The sequence below is a fragment of the Lacerta agilis genome, chromosome 4, assembly GCF_009819535.1.
Source record: "Lacerta agilis isolate rLacAgi1 chromosome 4, rLacAgi1.pri, whole genome shotgun sequence".
Classification (NCBI taxonomy): domain Eukaryota; kingdom Metazoa; phylum Chordata; class Lepidosauria; order Squamata; family Lacertidae; genus Lacerta; species Lacerta agilis.
Window position 1 is genome coordinate 99,896,103 of NC_046315.1, and position 20,412 is coordinate 99,916,514.

A 20,412-nucleotide genomic window follows, 5' to 3' on the forward strand; every position below is an offset into this window, starting at 1 on the left:
CATTCTGGCTACCTGCAGCCTCCCCTTTGCTACTTGCAGAAAAGCAAGCCAGTTTATAGACACCTAACCCTTACTTTCAGCTGTGTGAATTCCCCAATAACACTCTTTTAAAAGAAAATTTTACCTATGAAATAAGATCTGATTTCTCTGTGAGGTGTGAGGAGCAAAAGACTTCCTTCCATTTTGTTGTTGTTGTTCAGTCGTTCAGTCGTGTCCGACTCTTCGTGACCCCATGGACCAGAGCACGCCAGGCACGCCTATCCTTCACTGCCTCTCGCAGTTAGTTTGGCCAAACTCATGTTAGTAGCTTCCTTCCATTAGGAGAAAGCATTTGCTGATGGGAGATTAAGAGCACAATGTGTTTCAATAAGTTCATTGGGACTTGCTCCTAGCTAATTGGCTGTAGGATTGCAGTCTGTGGCCTAGCAGTTTAAAATCATACCAGTGCAAGTAGCTAAATAGGTACTGCTGTGGCGTTTTCATGTGCTCTGCCACTCACCACAGTGTCCTTTTGCCCCAGAAGTGATTTATTCCTGCTGGCCACATGACCCAGAAAGCTGTCTGTGGACAAATGCCAGCTCCCTGGCCTGTAAAGTGAGATGAGTGCCCCAACCCCAGAGTTGCCTTTGACTGGACTTAACCGTCCAGGGGTCCTTTACCTTTACCGTTTTACCTGTGGTCTGTGAAGTGAGTAGTTTTTAATTTACACTTGTTTCAATGGTACCCCAACTATTTTCTCTAAAAAAATATTACCCACTTTGAAGCTTCAGGAAAGATACATTTCCAGAATTTAAATAATCAAGCCCCATGATAAAGAAACAGGCGCGGGGATATATGATGCTATGTTTGGCTTCTTGCTTACATTTTCTCTCTAGACTAGCAACACTAATCAAGACTAAAAGAGGAGAGAGAAATCACAGAACAAGATGGACTATCTGCAGTTTTAACCCAATAATAATGGCAGCATCAAAAACATAACTATGACCTCTTGCGACATACAGGCAAGCAGGGACCAGCGATCTCACCTTATGCACCGCTAGGGGTTGGGATAAGATTCATCCACCTCGAATTATTTTTGTAAATGATCTACCCCTTTTTCTTGGTCATCTTACACTCATTTATGATTTATTTCAATCATAGAAAAGATATTAATATGTGACTCATAGAGCAAGACGTTGGGCACCAGCTTGGCTACAGGAGTTGCCAGGAGAAGGCATACAAGACAGCATCCAACCACCTTAGGGACTCTGCTTTAGATTTGTAGCCCTTTCTTCTTCTGAAGATATGCTGCAAGGTAGTGGACGTCACGAAATCCCCTCTTCTGTCCACCTTTGACAAGGGCCTTGGTTTGTCTAGGAAATATATAAATTAAAGGAACTGTAAGAAATAACTGAATGAAGAAGAAGAAGAGGAGTAGTAGTAGTAGTAGTTTGGATTTGATATCCCGCTTTTATCACTACCTGAAGGAGTCTCAAAGCGGCTAACATTCTCCTTTCCTTTCCTCCCCCCCACAACAAACACTCTGTGAGGTGAGTGGGGCTGAGAGACTTCAGAGAAGTGTGACTAGCCCAAGGTCACCCAGCAGCTGCATGTGGAGGAGCGGGGAAGCGAACCCGGTTCACCAGATTACAAGTCTACCACTCTTAACCACTACACCACACTGGCTCTCATTAAAGACTTCAGAGAATTCATTGCTATGACCTGGCCTCAGCCATGTTTCCTGTATTGGGTGTGGTTAGATCATTAATGACTTTTGATGCCAGGAACTGTGCTAAATGATCTTTACTTAAGAGCACAAGAAATCTTGCTTAGGAACTTTATTTATTTATTTTTAAAAAAATTGCAATCATTTCCATAATCAGCAAAAACTTGGGGATCCCTTGGGAATTGTTCAGTGGTCTACTAGAAGACCAAAATGCCCTCCTCATCTTTGGAGGAATAGTATCACAGAAACAGAACATTCATACTGAAAAAGTTACGTAGCAAATGTGCATTACATATGGCAGGAGAAAGGCAGTTTGGAGTAATGGTGGAACTGTGTGACTAAAGTCTCGTAAATCCCCAAGACTTTAGCTTTGCCCATTTTTCTTGTTGTTTAATTCCATTGATGAGTAAAGCTGGCAAGAGGGCTGCCTGCCAGAAAGGGCATTTTCATAGTCGCACAACACGAACATTTCCTTGTCAAGACCCATTACAACAAAAAAAGTAAGTGGCATTTCAGTAAAATTGCTCATTTTTTAAAATGTATAAATAGATGGGGCTCAAGAGTCTGTTACTAAGCCAGGTATCAATTTGGAGCACATAAAAGCACCTGCCGATCATCAAGATGCAGAAGTATATAGCTAACTTGTAGCATATCCAACCAGTGGGTTCCTTCTTTATATTAAAAAAGCTTCTAAATTTTTGATACAGACATTGCAAGATATATCAGCTTGCATTAGGTTAAACATGTCTTGCAATGTGACATAATATGATGTGACCTGACAGAACCAGATGAAAATGTCATGTTGCATCACATATTTAAAAGAGGAATGTGTGCATGTTTGAAACATTCTAATGTAGTGGGGCTTGTTTTTGTTTTTATCTTAAACCCTGTGGATGAGTTAGTGTTGTTTCCCACTACTACGAAGAATAAATGTAATGTATGTGTTGTATTAATGAAGAACTACTCTCACCTTCCTAGCCAATAATTTAACACTACCATAGCATAATAAAAATCATTTAACAGACAAGCAAAACCAATATTATATCAGGCAAGTATCGGTAACATTCAATGGGTTCTTCCATCACCGCTGTGCATGTCACAAGAGGTCAATGAGTAGCTCCAAAAAGTCCACTTTCATCCCTGTCCCAGGATGCCTCTAACATGCCCATACAGGTCCAAGAAGGTAGGGAAGGGTGAATCTTACCAGAGTATGGAGATTTTAGGGAAGGATGTCTGAGGCTTCCTGCAGCCCCACCGCCACAAGGAAAGAACCATCCAAGGCTCAATTAAATTCTAGATCACACTTGAGGATATTTATGGAAACTTGACTGGCGCTTACTGTCCAGTAAGGGGCGTTAGGATTTCAGCTTTCATCCAATTACTACTGTGAATTTTTAAAACCAATGGAATGCATTTTTAGTCATTGTTCTTTTCATGTGGAAAGCTGTCAAACGCAAATCAAGCCTACTGCAAACATTTAAACTATAAATTAACTAGGACTTTATGTTACGGGAGATGCACGCACTTTTGCATTTACTGTATCTAATATGCATTTATGTGGGAGGAGTCATATATTACAAAAAGGACTTATATAAGTGGCATTAGAGAACCCCCACCCAAAAGGAAAGCAGTGCCCCACCTGGTGATAATATAATAAACAATGTAAGGAGGGAGCTGCAGCCCAAGGTAGGAAAAAAAGGTGGCAAGAGAACACCAGTCTACTTTAAATGTTCCATGTTCCAAGGAAGGCAACCAAGATGCTAAAGGGTCTGGAATCTCAGCCTTATGAGGAACATTTGATGGAGCTGGGGATGTTTAGCCAGGAAAAGAGGAGACTGAGAAGAGATATGATAGCCATTTTCAGATATCTCAGGGGCTGTCACATGGAAAATGGCATCAGGAAGAACTATCTGACAGTGAGAGCTGTTCGACAGTGGAACAGGTTCCCACAAGAAGTGTTTGGCTCTCCTTCCTTGGAAGTTTTTAAGCAGAGGTTAGAGGGCCATCTGTCATGGATCATAGAATCATAGAATCCTAGAGTTGGAAGAGACCCCAAGGGCCATCTAGTCCAACCCCCTGCCAAGCAGGAAACACCATCAAAGCATTCCTGACAGATGGCTGAGATTCCTGCATTGCAGGGGATTGAACTAGATGACCCTTGGAATCCTGACCACAATTCTGATTCCATCTACAACACATCTACTCAAGGTCTCAATTCTCTGTGGTTACAGTATACTCACAGAAGCTTTGCCAAACTGCACAGATGTTTCTGTGTTTGTGACAGACAAGCACTCCCCCCCCAGTCCATGCTCCCCCATAATCTGAGAGAAGAGTAGCCTACTGTAATTATTACAAACAGGTAGCATGGCAGGGTTGTGCTGAGCGCATGTATACACAATATGACTCTGTGATGCTGCCCTCTTCTCTCAGATTAGTGTCACAGTCATGGAACTTGGACAGGTCTTACTGCCATTCAAGGACATCCACGCCCAAACCCTGAAAGTGTCTCAGTAATATTTATGGAAAGCGGTGGGGTTCTGCAAGTCATACTTAAGACTCCTAAAGGTTGTCAAATGTCCCTTGTCCCTTATATTTGACACTCATGAGAGGGCCACATATAATCCAGCAACTCTTCAGCTCCCACATACACAGAGACAAGATGAAGTGACACCAGAGTTACAGAGGTTAATTTCATCGCCTCCTCTGTAGGAAAGAGTGACACAGCAGGCCCTTATTTCCAACGGAAGTACAGTAATGGCTTGCTGCTATGGAAACATGATGAAATCACTTGATGGGGAGAAAATGAGCCTGTGTCACCAAAGGAAATGTCACAATATGAGAAATTCTATGTTAATTTCAAATAGCATTGGGGATGGTGGAGACGAACTTACCAGTTATATAAATATAGCTATGAAAATGAAGATAATTAGAGTGCTGTGTGAGAAACAGACAGTAAAGTGCATTAAATGCCTGTTGCAGAATACAGCTGTGGCAGTCTCTCTCTCTTCATCGATGTGGGTAATGACAAACTCCGGTAGCTACTGACCCATGCAAAATACAAGTAGCAGTTTACTCTCAGCCACTGGTAACTGCTCCTCAAATGCACATGTACCTGGAGGTGAACCTGACAGGTTTTGACACACACAAAATACACCTGCAGTAAGCACACCGCATAAATTTCTGTGACATTCACACAGATGCCCTGAGTTTGGCATCTATTTGGTACTGAGGGCCTATTATTTTTATGACATTTACAGAGTAGCCACGACAGTTCCTCAAGGAAGGTGACATCTTCTCATGCCAGGTAGAAATGTTAAGCTTCACACAAAAGTCATCTTTTTGTGAAAGGTGCCTGTGGAACTTGGTGTGCCAGCAACGTGCTCAAATTTGACAGACGTAAAGCAGGGGCTTCCCAACCCTTCCTCTTTCTCAAACTTCTCCTTCAGACATTCAAGCCCACTTTGAGCCCTTCTCCAACAGTAACCCTACACATTTGCTCTTAAAAGGGGGTGTTTATTCATTTAACAACACATGGAAAATGGAAACAATTGCTTGCCCAAAGTATTGAGTTTAGCTAAAAAATTTAGCGGGGACTGGAGGGGGAGGGAATGCCCCCAATTATGGCCTTAATCTAAGTGGGTGGGTGAATTTTTATGATTTTCAGGGAGGGCTTCTTATGCAGCCATGGACAATTTTTCTCCTTTCTTTTTAAAGTCACAACGTAGCCTTGATGTTCCTATGGAGGATTCTGTTCAGGAATGCTGCCAGGCTCCTTCTGTTGGCAGCTATGCCATGCCCTTTAATGATTGCAAGCTTGCTTCTAAATAAATAAATAAAAGGTGGAGGGTGGGGGAGAAGAGAAAAGCCACCAACCAACTTGTGTTGAAATAGGAAGACACCCCCACTCCTCACTGCCAAATCTCAGACTCCCCCTCACAGCTACTGAATAGCCCAGGCATAGGCAAACTCGGCCCTCCACAAGTTTTGGGGCTACAACTCCCACCATCCCTAGCTAACAGGACCAGTGGTCAGGGATGATGGGAGTTGTGGTCCCAAAACATCTGGAGGGCCGAGTTTGCCTATGCCTGGAATAGCTATTCCCCTGCCTGGCTGCCTGGCCATGCACAGGGGCGGCCTGAAGTGAAACAGGCGGGGGCCTGCCCCTGCTGCCTCCCGCCTCCCACCAAAGCCTTGCAGCTGAAAGAGAGCCCCATGGGATACCCGTGGGAAACTGGATCCCATTGGAACCCCATAGGACTCTGCCGCCCAAGGCGGCTGCTTCATTCCACCTCATAGGTGGGCCTGCCCTGCCACACCTCCATGTGGGAAAAGTGGCGCCATGAAAGGGGAAGGGGAAGCCACTGGGCTGGCCGACAGAAGGAGGTTCAATCATGTCGGAATACGTTTCACGGATCCGCCATGGATTCATATTTATTTGGTTATTTTATAAGTTTTTCGAGGTCTACTTTTGGTATAATTGCGCGTAAAAGCGAAAGTGAAAGCATGAATGAATAGTGTGGTTCACTTATGAGATTAATCCGCCTTTATTTTGTAGATCCGGTCATGTTCAAAGTTGTTAATGAGCGTTAAACTTGCTTCCCGCCTTTTTGGAGGGCAGCAACAGTGATTTTATTGGTTAAAGTACTAATGATGATGTCACGTTTGTTCCCTAATAAAAGGCAGAGGCACCCCGCTTAGGCACGTGCAGTTTTGGGTAGGAGAAGTTCGTTTATTTCTTTTAGTTGGGTTTTAGTTGAAGTCAAGTTTAGTTTTAAGGGGTTAGGAGCGGGCTGGACGGGTTGGATGGGTTTTTCTTTAGTTAGAGTTAGATCGCGGAAGATCATTCGGTTTTAGTTTTAGTTAGGTTCTTTTAGGTTAGCCTAGGGTTAGGCCCGCGGAAGATATTTCGGTTTTAGTTTATTTAGTTAGCCTCGCGGAAGATCGGGCGCGCAGGGTCTTTAAGCTTAGGAGAACTTAGCTTAGGGGACGAGCCTACGCGGGTTCTGCCGAAGCCACTAAAGATACAACCGGTGTCTGTCTTCCTTTGGGGTTAACGGGGGGAGTAAAGTAAAATTTTTAATTTCTTTAATTGGGACCGCCTATTCAGAGTCAGGGTATATATTTTATTTCACGAGGCAACTTTTCTTTTAAGAAGGCAACTAGGAACTCACACACCATCAGAGTCTTCAATTGGCTTACTCATTATCCTTCAGACTGTGAGGCTTGGCCGGCGACCGTGCTCAAAAGCACGCGGAACGCTGGCCGCTTTCCCCGCAACTGGTACCTCGTGCATAACCAGTCCAAGGCCGTGCACGAGGAGCTCCAGCACCCATACCCCGACAAGTGGTGCCCCGTGTGAGGCAAAGCGTAGTTGAAAATCGCTTCCACGAAGACTCCGGTTGAAGGCAACATATCGGAAGTGGCTCGGAAACAGACATTGAGAGGTGAGGTATAACGGCCCGGTTTATCCAGGATTTCGCTGCAGTAGCGCGAATCCACCGCTTGCCCAAAGTACTGTAAATAGAAATTGCGCGCGTGTATTTTTGCCCCAAGGGGTCCCCGGGTAGAGCGGCAAGGAGTTTAGTGTAAGCCTACGGGCGGGATAAGGTCTTCCCTAAAGCCTACGGGTGGGAAGGGTCTGGCAAAAGCCTACGGGTGCCAGGGTCTGGCAAAAGCCTACGGGTGCCAGGGTTTTCGGTCAAAGCCTACGGGTAGGGCCGGTGTCTCCCGAAAAGCCTACGGGTGGGAGGGAAAGGTTTTCTGGCAAAAGCCTACGGGTGCCAGGTTTTTCGGTCAAAGCCTACGGGTAGGGCCGGTAGCCCCTAGTAGAAGCCCACGGGTGGGGGCGGAGGTTTTCTGGCTAAAGCCTACGGGTGCCAGGTTTTTCGGTTAAAGCCTACGGGTAGAACCGGTGTCCCCTAGTAGAAGCCTACGGGTGGGGGAGGAAAAGTTTTGGAAAAGTGTTAAAAAATGGGCTCCTCACTCTCAACTGCTCAAGTAAAATTTTGTGAAGATTTATTGTACCTTTTGAAAAGAAATGGTCACCCTGTCTCTGAATCAGAAGTAGAGCTTTTAGTTAAAACTATTGGGGAAATTTGTCCCTGGGTCCCTAAGGAAGGAACGAAAGATTTAGCCTCATGGGAAAGGATCGGGTTAGAATTTATGGCCAACCCGAAAATCGGAATTCCTGTACAATTAGTATGGAGCAAAGTAAGAAACTGCTTTCAACAAATCGCTCCAAGAAATGTTTTGCTTAATGGAACAGTGAATTTAGGAAATACTGCTTTTAATAGTGCCCCTGTGCTGCCGCTTGCGGTTGTGCCATTTTCGGCCCCCTCGCAGCAGCCAGTTCAGGCCCCGTTGTCGTACACTCACTCGCCCTTGTCCAATTTGTCGTTGCCAGATTCATTGCCGCCTGTGCCGGTGCAGCAGACGCCGTCGGCCTTTCAAGCCCCGCCGCGGACTGCCCCACCGCCAATCGCTCAGCAGTCATCGCAGGCCTTTTACCAGCCAGCGATTTCAAGTCAGCAGCAGCCGCGGACCTCGCTCCAAGCAACGGTCCCGCTTCCTCCATCGCAAGCCGCGCTTTTGCCAGCGATCCAGCAGCAGCAGCAGCAAGCAGCCTTTTTGCCAGCAAACCCTGCTGCCCTGCAGGCCGCGCTCAAGCCAGCAGCTCCAGTTTTGCAGCAAGCTGATTTCCAATCAACAGCAATCCAAGCTTCAATGCAAGCAGCACAACAGCAATTTACCAACCCTTCAGCACCTCCAATGCCAATGCAGATTCCAAGACAAGAGCAAAGCCAAACAATGATGATCCAGATGCCAGGACTTGCAGTACAGAGCCAACAACCTTATGCTCCAACTCCAAGTCAGCCATCTTGTCTTCATCCAACTTCAAGTCAGCCATCTTGTCTTCATAGTCAGCCATCTTCAAGGCATCCAGATGTCAAGACTCTTTAGCGCCATCTAGTGGCTCATCATTTGGAAAGCATCAAGAAGATTTAAACTCACTGATGCCACCTACAGATCCTACAGCAATGCAACCCATTTGCAGAACTCAAGCTTTAGAAGCAGCTTTGGGACAAATAGACTTTAGTGCTGATCCAATGCACATCTTTCCAGTGATTCGTGCTAATGGAGGACAACCTGCAAGATATCAAGCCATTCCTTTTGAAACACTACGTGAATTACGAAAAGCCATACGCGAAAATGGACTTCAAGCTCCTTATACTAGAAGTTTACTTGAAGGACTGTCCACTAGTAGACTTCTGCCATCTGATTGGAAGTTGATTCTTCGCACCTTCCTGTCGCCTACAGATGCTCTTCTGTGCCTGCAAGAGTGGAAAGAAGTAGCAGCCAGACGTGCAACGCCACTCGCCACAGAAGATATGCTCACAGGATCAGGACATTACTCCAATCTCAATCAACAGCTAGCCATACCTGATGCCGCACTCGTCACCATAGCAGATATTGTAGTCAAAGCTTGGCGCAGACTACCCAATCGCACAGATGCTAGCTCAGTATCAGGATTCGCTGCAGTTAGGCAAGGTCCAAAGGAGCCTTATGGGGACTTCGTGGATCGCCTGATTGTTGCAGTGGAACGCCAGATAGAAGATCGTCATGCCAGAAACATGCTGACAAAACAACTTGCCTTTGAAAATGCCAATGATGACTGCAAGAATGCCCTAACAGCAGTTGCAGCTCGTCCAGATGCCACATTGACTGAGATGCTACGCGTCTGCCAGAATGTTGGTACCCACTCCTACAAAGCACAGCTCTTGGCAGCTGCGGTACAGATGCCACGTCAAGACAGCTCTACGCCAGTCAAGAAGTGCTATGGGTGTGGAGGCGATGGGCATTTCCGGTCGCAGTGCACAACAACGCCAAGGCCTTCTGCCAAGCCGCCAGAGAGATGTCCCATCTGTCAGAAAGGATTTCATTGGGCGAACGACTGTCGTTTGAATCCACAAAATACATCACCTACCTCATCTCCAGTTCAGGGAAACGGTTCTGCGGGCCGCGCCCCGGCCCCGGTAAAACAATAGGGTGCAAGTTCAAGAACATCATGAAGGTCAATCGTCCCAGAAAGGTGAACAACGCTACTCCTTATCCAGGTCATCAGGAAAAAAGAGTAATCCAGAGAGATATCTACTCTCCAGATGTCCAGAGAAAAGATGTGACCTCATCAAGCATTCAGGTTCCAGAGGTTTCATCATCTGCCTTTCCAGTAGAGAACACAGCATTCGGTTCACCTTCTGTTGACCGCCCTTCAGTTCCTGCTGATGTGACCCCTGCTTCACAACAAGCAATCACAGTCAAGTCTTTGATCGCAGAATTGCCTTCAACGTTGAGAAAACATCCTACTGAGGTCAACCTCGCAGCACCTGAGCTTTACTCACCTTTGAGTCAAGGTCAATCTGTCATTGAAGGACATTTGCCCTTGATGAAACAGCAATATCCAGGTAGCAGCCCAGCTGATGATCACTTTCCATGTGGCCAAAGAATGCAAGTGAGTGAGACAGCTCCCTCTTGTGGAAGCTTAAACATCACTCCAGTTAACAATGTCCACACCTTTGTGTCACCTCCAGCTTTTAAGCTCAGTCCGCCACAATCAAACAATTATCAGGGACAACAACTTCAACTGCCTTGTGTCAAAGAAGAAGTTCCATCCTGTCAGTTTGATGCACAACTGACTGAATGCCAACAGGTTCAACAGCATCAGCAACTCTTACCAACGGAAGAACCTCAGGTTTGCCAACTCAACGCCAAGCAGCTTCAGAGTTGCCAACTTCAGCAGTGCAAAAAACCCGAAGCCAAAAAGATGTCTTCAAACACTGCCAACGAAGAACAAGAAGAATCTTCTGTCCCAGGTATACCACTCTTCTTAACAGAGGACTGTTACTTTTCAAATCCATGGTTTGCTCAGCAATTGCCAACATCCATTCGTGGTCCATTCCCAGACACCTCAATTTGCCTTATTTTGCCTAGGATGGATCGCCTCCCTGCCACAGTCACACTGACTGCAGGCCTAGTTCGAATCACAGATTCATCACAGTTGCTGATTCCAGGATTTTCAACTGTTCCTTGTGTCCTGACAAAAGGTTTAGAAATTGCCAGACTTTATTTGCTTACTTCTACGCCTACAGCTCCTGTAGACTCTTTGCCTCCTCAGGCAGCAATGGCGCTAATCAAGATTACAGAAGAACGCCCTCATCTCGTCTTAGAAATGGGTGGACGAAAGATCAAGGGTCTTCTTGATACAGGAGCAGATGTTACAGTGATCGCCAGAAAAGATTGGCCTGACCAGTGGGCAACGACTGTCACCCAGGAAGTCTTCGGAGTCGGAGGTTTCGAACCCGCCCACCAGAGCGTACATCCGATTACCTTCCAGTCAGACTCAGGCTCCATGGTGCAGCTCCGTCCACTCGTTATGGATGTGCCTATCACCCTTTGGGGTAGAGACTTATTGTCTAAAGCAAGAACTGTTGTCCATACACATTTTTGATGTGGGCCTTTGCATCAGCGCCAGTACATGCTCTTCCACTCACGTGGAAGGAAGGACCCCCTGTATGGGTCGACCAATGGGCGCTGACGTCAGAAAAGCTCGCTGCAGCAGAGGCCCTAATCAAAGAGCTACTACACCAGGATCGTGTGCAACCCTCTAATAGCCCTTGGAACACTCCAATCTTCGTCATCAAGAAGAAAAGTGGAAAATGGCGTTTGCTTCAAGACCTGAGAAAGATCAACGAAAGAATTGTTCCAATGGGTCCCCTTCAATGTGGACTTCCTAACCCTAACCTCATTCCTAGAAACCATCAGCTTGCAATCATCGATCTCAAGGATTGTTTCTTTACCATTCCACTGGCACCTGCAGATCAAGAAAAGTTCGCTTTCACTCTACCTGTGTTCAATAACACCAGACCAGCTTCCAGATACTCTTGGAAGGTACTCCCTCAAGGAATGGTGAATTCACCGACTCTCTGCCAGAACTTTGTAGATAAAGCATTACAGCCTTTCAGAACACAATATCCAGCCTTAGAAGTTTGTCATTACATGGATGACATCTTGATCCATGGAGAAAAGGTCTCAGAGCATCATATTGAGCATCTTACGCGCATCCTGAACTCTTTTGGGCTTTGTATTGCCCCAGAAAAGGTACAGCGCACTGCTCCATTTCATTACCTGGGTCACAGACTGCTTCAAGATACAGCCCTGCCAGAGATGCCGAGCATAGTCATTCCAGAATCCTTTACTTTAACACAATTGCAGCATCTCTTGGGACAGATAAACTGGGCTCGAAAGTCTCTAGCAGTTCCAACATCTGAACTCTCGCCATTGTTTTCTGCTCTTAAGGGACATACATCTCCTTCAGATGTTATTCCATGCACTTCTGAGATGCGTCTTGCTTTACAAGGGGTAAACACAAAACTGCACCAATAGCTGTAGATCGTGTGCCAACAGCCAACTGCGCTCTTTCATGTGCTATCTTCACTACACCAAGATTGCCGACAGCAGCCTTATACGTTCCGGATACCTCCTCAAAGGTGGCAATCGTGGAGTGGATTCATCTTTCGCACACGCCTCAAAGGAATGTGTACCCCAGTATGGACGCTGTTGCTGATCTCCTTGTTAAGTGCAGAGGCCGTGCAATTCGCCTGAGTGGAAATGATCTACTTTCCATCTACCTTCCCTTTTCTCAGGAACAAGTGCTAACTTTGATTCAGTTTTCAGATAGTTTCCAGATTGCTATTGCAGATTTTGTCGGTTCATTCTTGTATAATCCTCCTAAGGACAAAAGATTCACTTTGTTGCAACAAGTAAACTATCACCTTTCATCCATGTTGGTGCTTCAACCTATTCCCACTGCAAAAACTCTGTTCACAGATGGCTCCTCTTCCTATGGTGTCCTTGCATGGCGGGAGGATGGACAATGGAAAACTGTGTTTACGGAGAAACAACTTTCAGCACAAAGATCAGAACTGGCAGCAGTGATTCTAGCTTTTCAAACTTTCATTACAGAAGCATTCAACCTCGTTGTAGATTCTCAGTATGTATACAGACTGTTATCATCGCTTCCAGTTGCTTATCTGTCTCCGTCCATGGACGAAAATCTCTTTAATTTGTTCGCGCAGCTTCAAGAACTGTTACAGAGACGTTCATTTCCCTTTTTTGCTGCACATTTGCGCTCTCATTCTAACCTCCCAGGATTCCTGGTGGAAGGAAATGCAGTAGCTGACGCTGCCCTCAGGACTTTAGCTTTCTCCTTGTTCGACAATCCTGTAACTAGCCATGAAACTTTCCACCAATCAGCAAAGGTTCTACACAAGACCTTCAACATTCCAATGTCACAAGCAAGGGACATTATTTCATGCTGCCCTTCGTGCTCCAAGTCTCCTATCTGCTTGCCATTTGATGCTGTAAATCCTCGAGGCACGGAGGCGAATCAGCTGTGGCAGATGGATGTGACACATGTTCCAGCCCTTGCTCCCATGTCTAAGCTCCATGTCACAGTGGACACCTTCTCAGGTTTCATTTGGGCTACAGCACTGAAGGGAGAAACTGCGAGGCACGTCATACAGCACTGCATGAGAACCTTTTCAGTTATGGGAAAGCCTCAAGCCATTAAAACAGATAATGGTCCGGCCTATGCTTCTCAGGCCTTTAGTGACTTTTGTGTGCAATGGAGCATTTCCCTATCTCATGGGATTCCGTTTAATTCGACAGGCCAAGCTCTCATTGAAAGGACACACCTCACTTTCAAAACTCTGCTCCATAAACAGACTGCAGGACGTCACCTTCCAGCTTCGGAGATCCCTTTGGCAGTTGCAAAGGTGCTGTTCACCTTAAATTTTCTTCTTTTCCCACATAACAAACCTCATTCCCCAGTGGATCTCCACTTCAAGAAAGAAGAACAGCTTCCTCGACCTTTGGTCTCTTATCGCCTCTTGCCTGACATCGAATGGCGAGGACCAGTTCCACTCATCACTTGGGGTCGTGGGTATGCTGCAGTCGCCCTTGAAGAAAAGGCTGTTTGGGTGCCTGCCAGGTGTGTGCGCCCTTGGAGAGCTAAGGAACCAAGTTGAGAATATCCACCTCGTTGTTTGACTGCACTAGTTTCCAGTGTCAAATGCAGCAACTCTTCCACTATCTTCAACCTATGCCTTTTGTTTGCCTCTAGGCGGCCTCTGGTTCCTGGCTGCCTGGATTTGTTCCAGTTATTCTCTTACCTGCATTCACTAGCAGATCACCTTGATTTGCTTGCTTAACCTTCTTTCTTCTACAGGTATCGTTGTTTCTTCAGAGCTCGATGTTTCAGTACTTTCCTGAGCTCCATGAACTTTTCCTGAGTTCCAGGACTATTTCTTCTACATGGTCGTGTGTAGTCGGAGAAGAAGACGACCGGCAACTCATTCATCGTCTTCATCCTCCTCTCCAACACCATTTTGCAGTTCTAAACCTGTCTTGTACTTTATATTGTACTTGTAAAAATTGCATATTTACCTTTGTATGCTTCTTGAAATATCCGCCTCGCATGTTACATGTGTTTTCCTTATAGCTTGGTAATTAATGATATGGATGTTTATATAAGGTTAAAGACATTGTCTTTGTGCAGTTCTAGTCATAGACATATTCATGCATATATGTTTTATTTCAATGATCCTAAATCTCCCCGTTGTGCTTGCAAAAGTTGCAATTCAAAATGTGGTAACATTTATATACTTTATTTGAAATGATTTCCTTTGGTCAAAGTATTGGTCATTCTCAGATTTGTTCAAGATATATATGTCAAGTCTGGTGGTATCCTACCCTCTTGGTACCCCTTTTTCTTTGAAAAAATTCCCCTCTATATGCTACCTTTGGCAGTAAACCAGGTTCCCAGCTTTTCCCTTCACCTTGTTTCCTGCTGTTCATGGGAGACCTTTATGTAGTTGGTTTAATTCCCATCTCATTTCGCTGGAAACCCTTGCGTAGATGGTTTAAATCCTCATCCTGGCTGGGACACCTTTATATAGGTAGCATAAATCCCCTCTGGTGGCGCAAACCACTTGTACTTAGGTGCCTTAAATCCCCTTTCTGGAATCGGACCCTAGTTCCCCGTTACCTGTGGTCGCTGTGGTAAGTCCAGAATCTGTCTTCCTGAAAGTTCCCTCGATTCTGTAGCCTCAGTGCCACACACCTTTTATGTTTCCTTATCCATTTTTCCTCAGTTTTCCAAATAAAAATTAAAAAAAATGGGGGAGGGGTCTGGGTAGGCTATATAGCCCCAGCTCTAGTTATATTTTAATTTTGGGTCCCGGATCGGGACCTCTCTTATGTTTGGGCAGTCGTTATTCGTTATTTTTAATTTTGGACCTGCATCAGGTCCTCTCTTGTGTTTGGGGAGTAATTTGTTGTTTTACGCTGCACGCGAAAGTATACATGTTTATAAGGTGATTTGTTGTGTTACATTACACATTGAAGTATATATTTATGCCTAAAAGGTTTACAGTGTATCGGATCGATCACTTTTATGTTCGGCTAGTGGTTTGTTATTTTCATGATTTTATTGCTACATTATTGTACAAGTATTTCCTCTGATGAAGGGGATGAATATTGATGGTGTTGCTAGTGTTTATATCACAGTTTTGATGTGGACACTGTTGGCACTGTTGATGCTCTGCCCTTTCATGTCGAGTTCTATATCTAAACAAATGGTAATGTTTGTGTCAGATAAATGCTTATGATATTTCTAACCTTCCTTTTTATATAACTAAATCAAAAATAATTTAATTTAAACAAAAAAGAAGATGATATGTCGGAATACGTTTCACGGATCCGCCATGGATTCATATTTATTTGGTTATTTTATAAGTTTTTCGAGGTCTACTTTTGGTATAATTGCGCGTAAAAGCGAAAGTGAAAGCATGAATGAATAGTGTGGTTCACTTATGAGATTAATCCGCCTTTATTTTGTAGATCCGGTCATGTTCAAAGTTGTTAATGAGCGTTAAACTTGCTTCCCGCCTTTTTGGAGGGCAGCACAGTGATTTTATTGGTTAAAGTACTAATGATGATGTCACGTTTGTTCCCTAATAAAGGCAGAGGCACCCCGCTTAGGCACGTGCAGTTTTGGGTAGGAGAAGTTCGTTTATTTCTTTTAGTTGGGTTTTAGTGAAGTCAAGTTTAGTTTTAAGGGGTTAGGAGCGGGCTGGACGGGTTGGATGGGTTTTTCTTTAGTTAGAGTTAGATCGCGGAAGATCATTCGGTTTTAGTTTTAGTTAGTTCTTTTAGGTTAGCCTAGGGTTAGGGCCCGCGGAAGATATTTCGGTTTAGTTTATTAGTTAGCCTCGCGGAAGATCGGGCGCGCAGGGTCTTTAAGCTTAGGAGAACTTAGCTTAGGGGACGAGCCTACGCGGGTTCTGCCGAAGCCACTAAAGATACACCGGTGTCTGTCTTCCTTTGGGGTTAAAGGGGGGAGTAAAGTAAAATTTTTAATTTCTTTAATTGGGACCGCCTATTCAGAGTCAGGGTATATATTTTATTTCACGAGGCAACTTTTCTTTTAAGAAGGCAACTAGGAACTCACACACCATCAGAGTCTTCAATTGGCTTACTCATTATCCTTCAGACTGTGAGGCTTGGCCGGCGACCGTGCTCAAAAGCACGCGGAACGCTGGCCGCTTTCCCAGCAACTGGTACCTCGTGCATAACCAGTCCAAGGCCGTGCACGAGGAGCTCCAGCACCCATACCCCGACACAATCACATCCTCTGGTGTGCAGTGGCAAAATGTATCTTTTGCCACTAACCTTGCTAGAGACATTTGTGCTGACTCTTGTAAGGTTCGAGAAGCTAGGTCAGCTAGAAGCAGATGGACATCCTTATGTGGTACTAAATATTACATCTATTTTGCAGCAGCGTCTGCCATTAATATATGTTTTAATATATGAAGCGGAGCTGTTTAAAGAATAGGCAAATGGGCTTGTGCACTTCAGCTGATTTTGTAATGAACGTATTCTGAAAACCTACTGCTTGCTGGCCGTTCTTATGCCCTGTAGAGCAGAGATGGGCAGGAAAGTGAATTATGGTCAATATCTAGTCTGCCCACTATGGAACCAGAGTTGCTGGTCAGTTTTAAGATTATTTACAAGCTGCCGCTTCCACTAAAAATAAACTAAAAAGTCTTTGCTTGCTAAAAGACAATGTGATCCTTTGGATCCTCTGTAATATAATACATTCCAGTGTTTATGAACAGTGTATTCTTCTAATCCTAATATTTTAATTTAAATGTATGAAAAAATATATTGATGGGCATGCTACAATGTGCTTAACAATGTGAATTTACCCATTAATTCAGAACTGGAAAATTAACAGGGACTTGAATTAATTCTTAAAAATCTCCAGGGGATTAAAAAAAATCTAACTTTTTTTATGTATATGGGGTGTGGGGGGGAAACCTGTAGTACTTACTCCAATGTATGCACATGCAGATGAAATCACAATAATTTAAAGTTTACTTAATGAGCAATTGCTTCATATTTATGCTGATCTATATCAATTGAAAATACAGAACTCTTTTTTTTATTTCACTTCATTTGCATGTAGACAGGATATATCATGGTTCACATGAAATGTTATAACCACATTCCTGGATAATATCCAAGCATCAACCCATTTCTTTTAATGCTATAGTGCAGGGTGGCCAACTCCCAAGAGACTGAGATCTACATACAGAATTAAAAACTGGCAGTGATCTACCCCCTTTTGGGGGGTTCAGGTTTCAGGGAGGAGGAGAGCACAGATTTTTGAGAATTCAAGCCTAAGCTCAAGGGGAAAGTCATTAGAAGGAGCAGTGGTTCCTTAAAGAGAACCTTTCGATTTCCAACACCAAATGGGGCCCAATCAGCAAGCGAGAGGGCACTGGGAGGAATCAAGGTGATTGCTATCCAAGGACCCCTAAGGGTCATTCTTGGGGCTGCCATAAGAGCAAGGTCCACATCCTTTTTCATCCTAATATTTTGGGAGACTCCACATGCCTGAAAACATAAGACAGGTTGTTGGACTATTTCTTGTTGCGACTACTATAACAATGCAAGTATTCCTAATTTTGTTTTATTTGTTACTGCCAAAAACATTCTTACATGATTGATTGAGTAATTTATTGACTTACCACATTCCTCAACTTTTCTCAAGGTGAGACTAGCTAAACATAGTTCTAAACTAGTCTCGAACAACACAGCACGAACAAAATACAGTACAAAGCAGACACCCAGGACACCTGGAAAATGCGAATAGAGACTTCTGGTTTTGTCGTTCCCAAACAACAGGTTTTCGCATTCGAGCTTCTCGGAGATTAACGTGATCGTTGGAGGGGGAGGGGTTGCTGGGGAAGCGTGAAGGTGATGCTTAGATTTTAACATGGACATCAATAATTAATTTTGGGCCTTAAAAGATCAAGTTTGGAAACTCAGCAGTGGCCAGAAGATTGAGAAGATCAGTCTACATCCCAATCCCAAAGAAGGGCAGTGCCAAAGATAGCTCCAACTACCGCACAATTGCACTCATGTCACACACTAGCAAGGTTATGCTTAAAATTCTACAGGGCAGGCTTAAGCAGTATGTGGACTGAGAACTTCCAGAAGTGCAGCTGGATTTCGAAGGGGCAGAGGAACCAGAGACCAAATTGCAAACATGCGCTGGGTTATGGAGAAAGCTAGAGTTCCAGAAAAACATCTACTTCTGCTTCATTGACTACGCAAAGGCATTTCACTGTGTCGACCACAGCAAACTATGGCAGTTCTTAAGAAATGGGAGTGCCGGATCATTCATTTTTCAAACCTATCCATTCTTAAAGCAATCAGCCCTGAGTGCTCACTAGAAGGACAGATCCTGAAGTTGAGGCTCCAATACTTTGGCCACCTCATGAGAAGAGAAGACTCCCTAGAAAAGACCTGATGTTGGGAAGATGGAGGGCACAAGGAGAAGGGGAACGACAGAGGAGGAGATGGGTGGAACAGTGTTCTCGAAGCTACTAACATGAGTTTGGCCAAACTGCAAGAGAGGCAGTGAAGGATAGGCGTGCCTGGCGTGCTCTGGTCCATGGGGTCACGGAAGAGTCGACACGACTGAACGACTGAACAACAACAACAAAAGAGATACTTTAGAAATGAAAAAGATATGAATGAGCACACGAAAGCATTAGTTAAACTTGACAGGTTGGGAAGTAAAATTGATTAAAATTCTAAATTAATTGTGGAACTTTCACGCCAAATGAATGAATTACCTATCAATTAAAAATAAATAATTATCTAAAACTGTGCAGGGGCTAAAATGTATCTCCAAAAATCTGGAACAGACTTCTTAAAAAAGCCCACAGTGATAGTAAAGAACTAAGAAGAGAGCATGATAAGGCTGTGGAGCTGAAGGAAACCCAGGAGACAGCATGGGATGCGATAGCAGACGCAGAGGCGACAGATGACTTTGAGATTTAGAGGCATTTCTGAGGAGGCAGAGGAATTATTGATGAGAAAATTATTAAGGAACTAGCCAAATGGTTAGATCTGCCAAGAAGATGAAATATCCAAGGGTACTGAAAAAGTATTCAGAATCAAATCAAGTGTGGCAAAAGCCAACAAGTGGCCCAGCGACTGTTTGTATCCTTCAACTCTAGAGCAAATAAGAACAAAGAAACAAGCATAGGATAAAACATGTGAATAGAATACGAGATTAAACATGGATAGTGGATGAATAAAAACGGATAATTAAACCAGATACGAACTAAAAGGCATGCAGTTAAAACAACTACAAGAGGTAAAACTTAAGGGAATACAGGTCTTGCAAGACGGGCATTCAATTTAGGACTGGTTGTAACACAACCGTCCTTCGGCGAATATCCATCATGGAAGCACAAAATCTAGCAATGAGTATGTGACATCTGGGTTTTCATCCTGGCGTGGGAGGGAGATGTTGAGTTGTTCTGTACGTCCTGGGAATTTATGTAGGACAGGCAGGATAAACTGGCCCATATGTCTATATAATACTGACAATGGAAAAAGGCATGTTCCATTGTTTCCTGCTGCCCAGAACCACATGGACAATTTCCTTTCCTCAGGTGTCTTCCTATAAAGGCCTTCCTGAATCACTGTTTTGTATTTCAAGGTTGGTTATAAATAATAATAATAATATAATAATAATAATAATAATAATAATAATAATAATAATTATTATTTATACCCCGTCCATCCCCAGCCACTCTGGGCGGCTTCCAACAGAATATTAAAATGCAATAATCTATTAAACATTAAAAGCTTCCTTAAATAGGGCTGCCTTTAAAAAAAAAAAAGCATTTTGAGGTTTGTTTTTACAATAAAGTGGTATCTAAATTTTATGGAATAATAAATAAAATCAGTAGTTAAGTGCACTTTGAAAGGTTCTGTTTGTCATGTTGATTCAAACAACTGTATCCAAACAAAGATGGAAAACTTGGGTTTCCTTGATCTCAGGAGTCAGCATGCAAAATTTGGTTACAATTTGCGTGTAGAGGTCCTCAAGCCCACCCCCAAGTAATTCACACCGGACACAGAAATTTTTGTTAAAGTTAATGGCATAAAAATTTGGCCACAACTGTTTTTTAAATTACAACCTGTGAGTGGTTGCTTAGGCATTGGTTTGACTATAAGTCCCATCTAGGGGACAGGCTGACTTCCAACCGCTTGGTGGAAGACAGCAA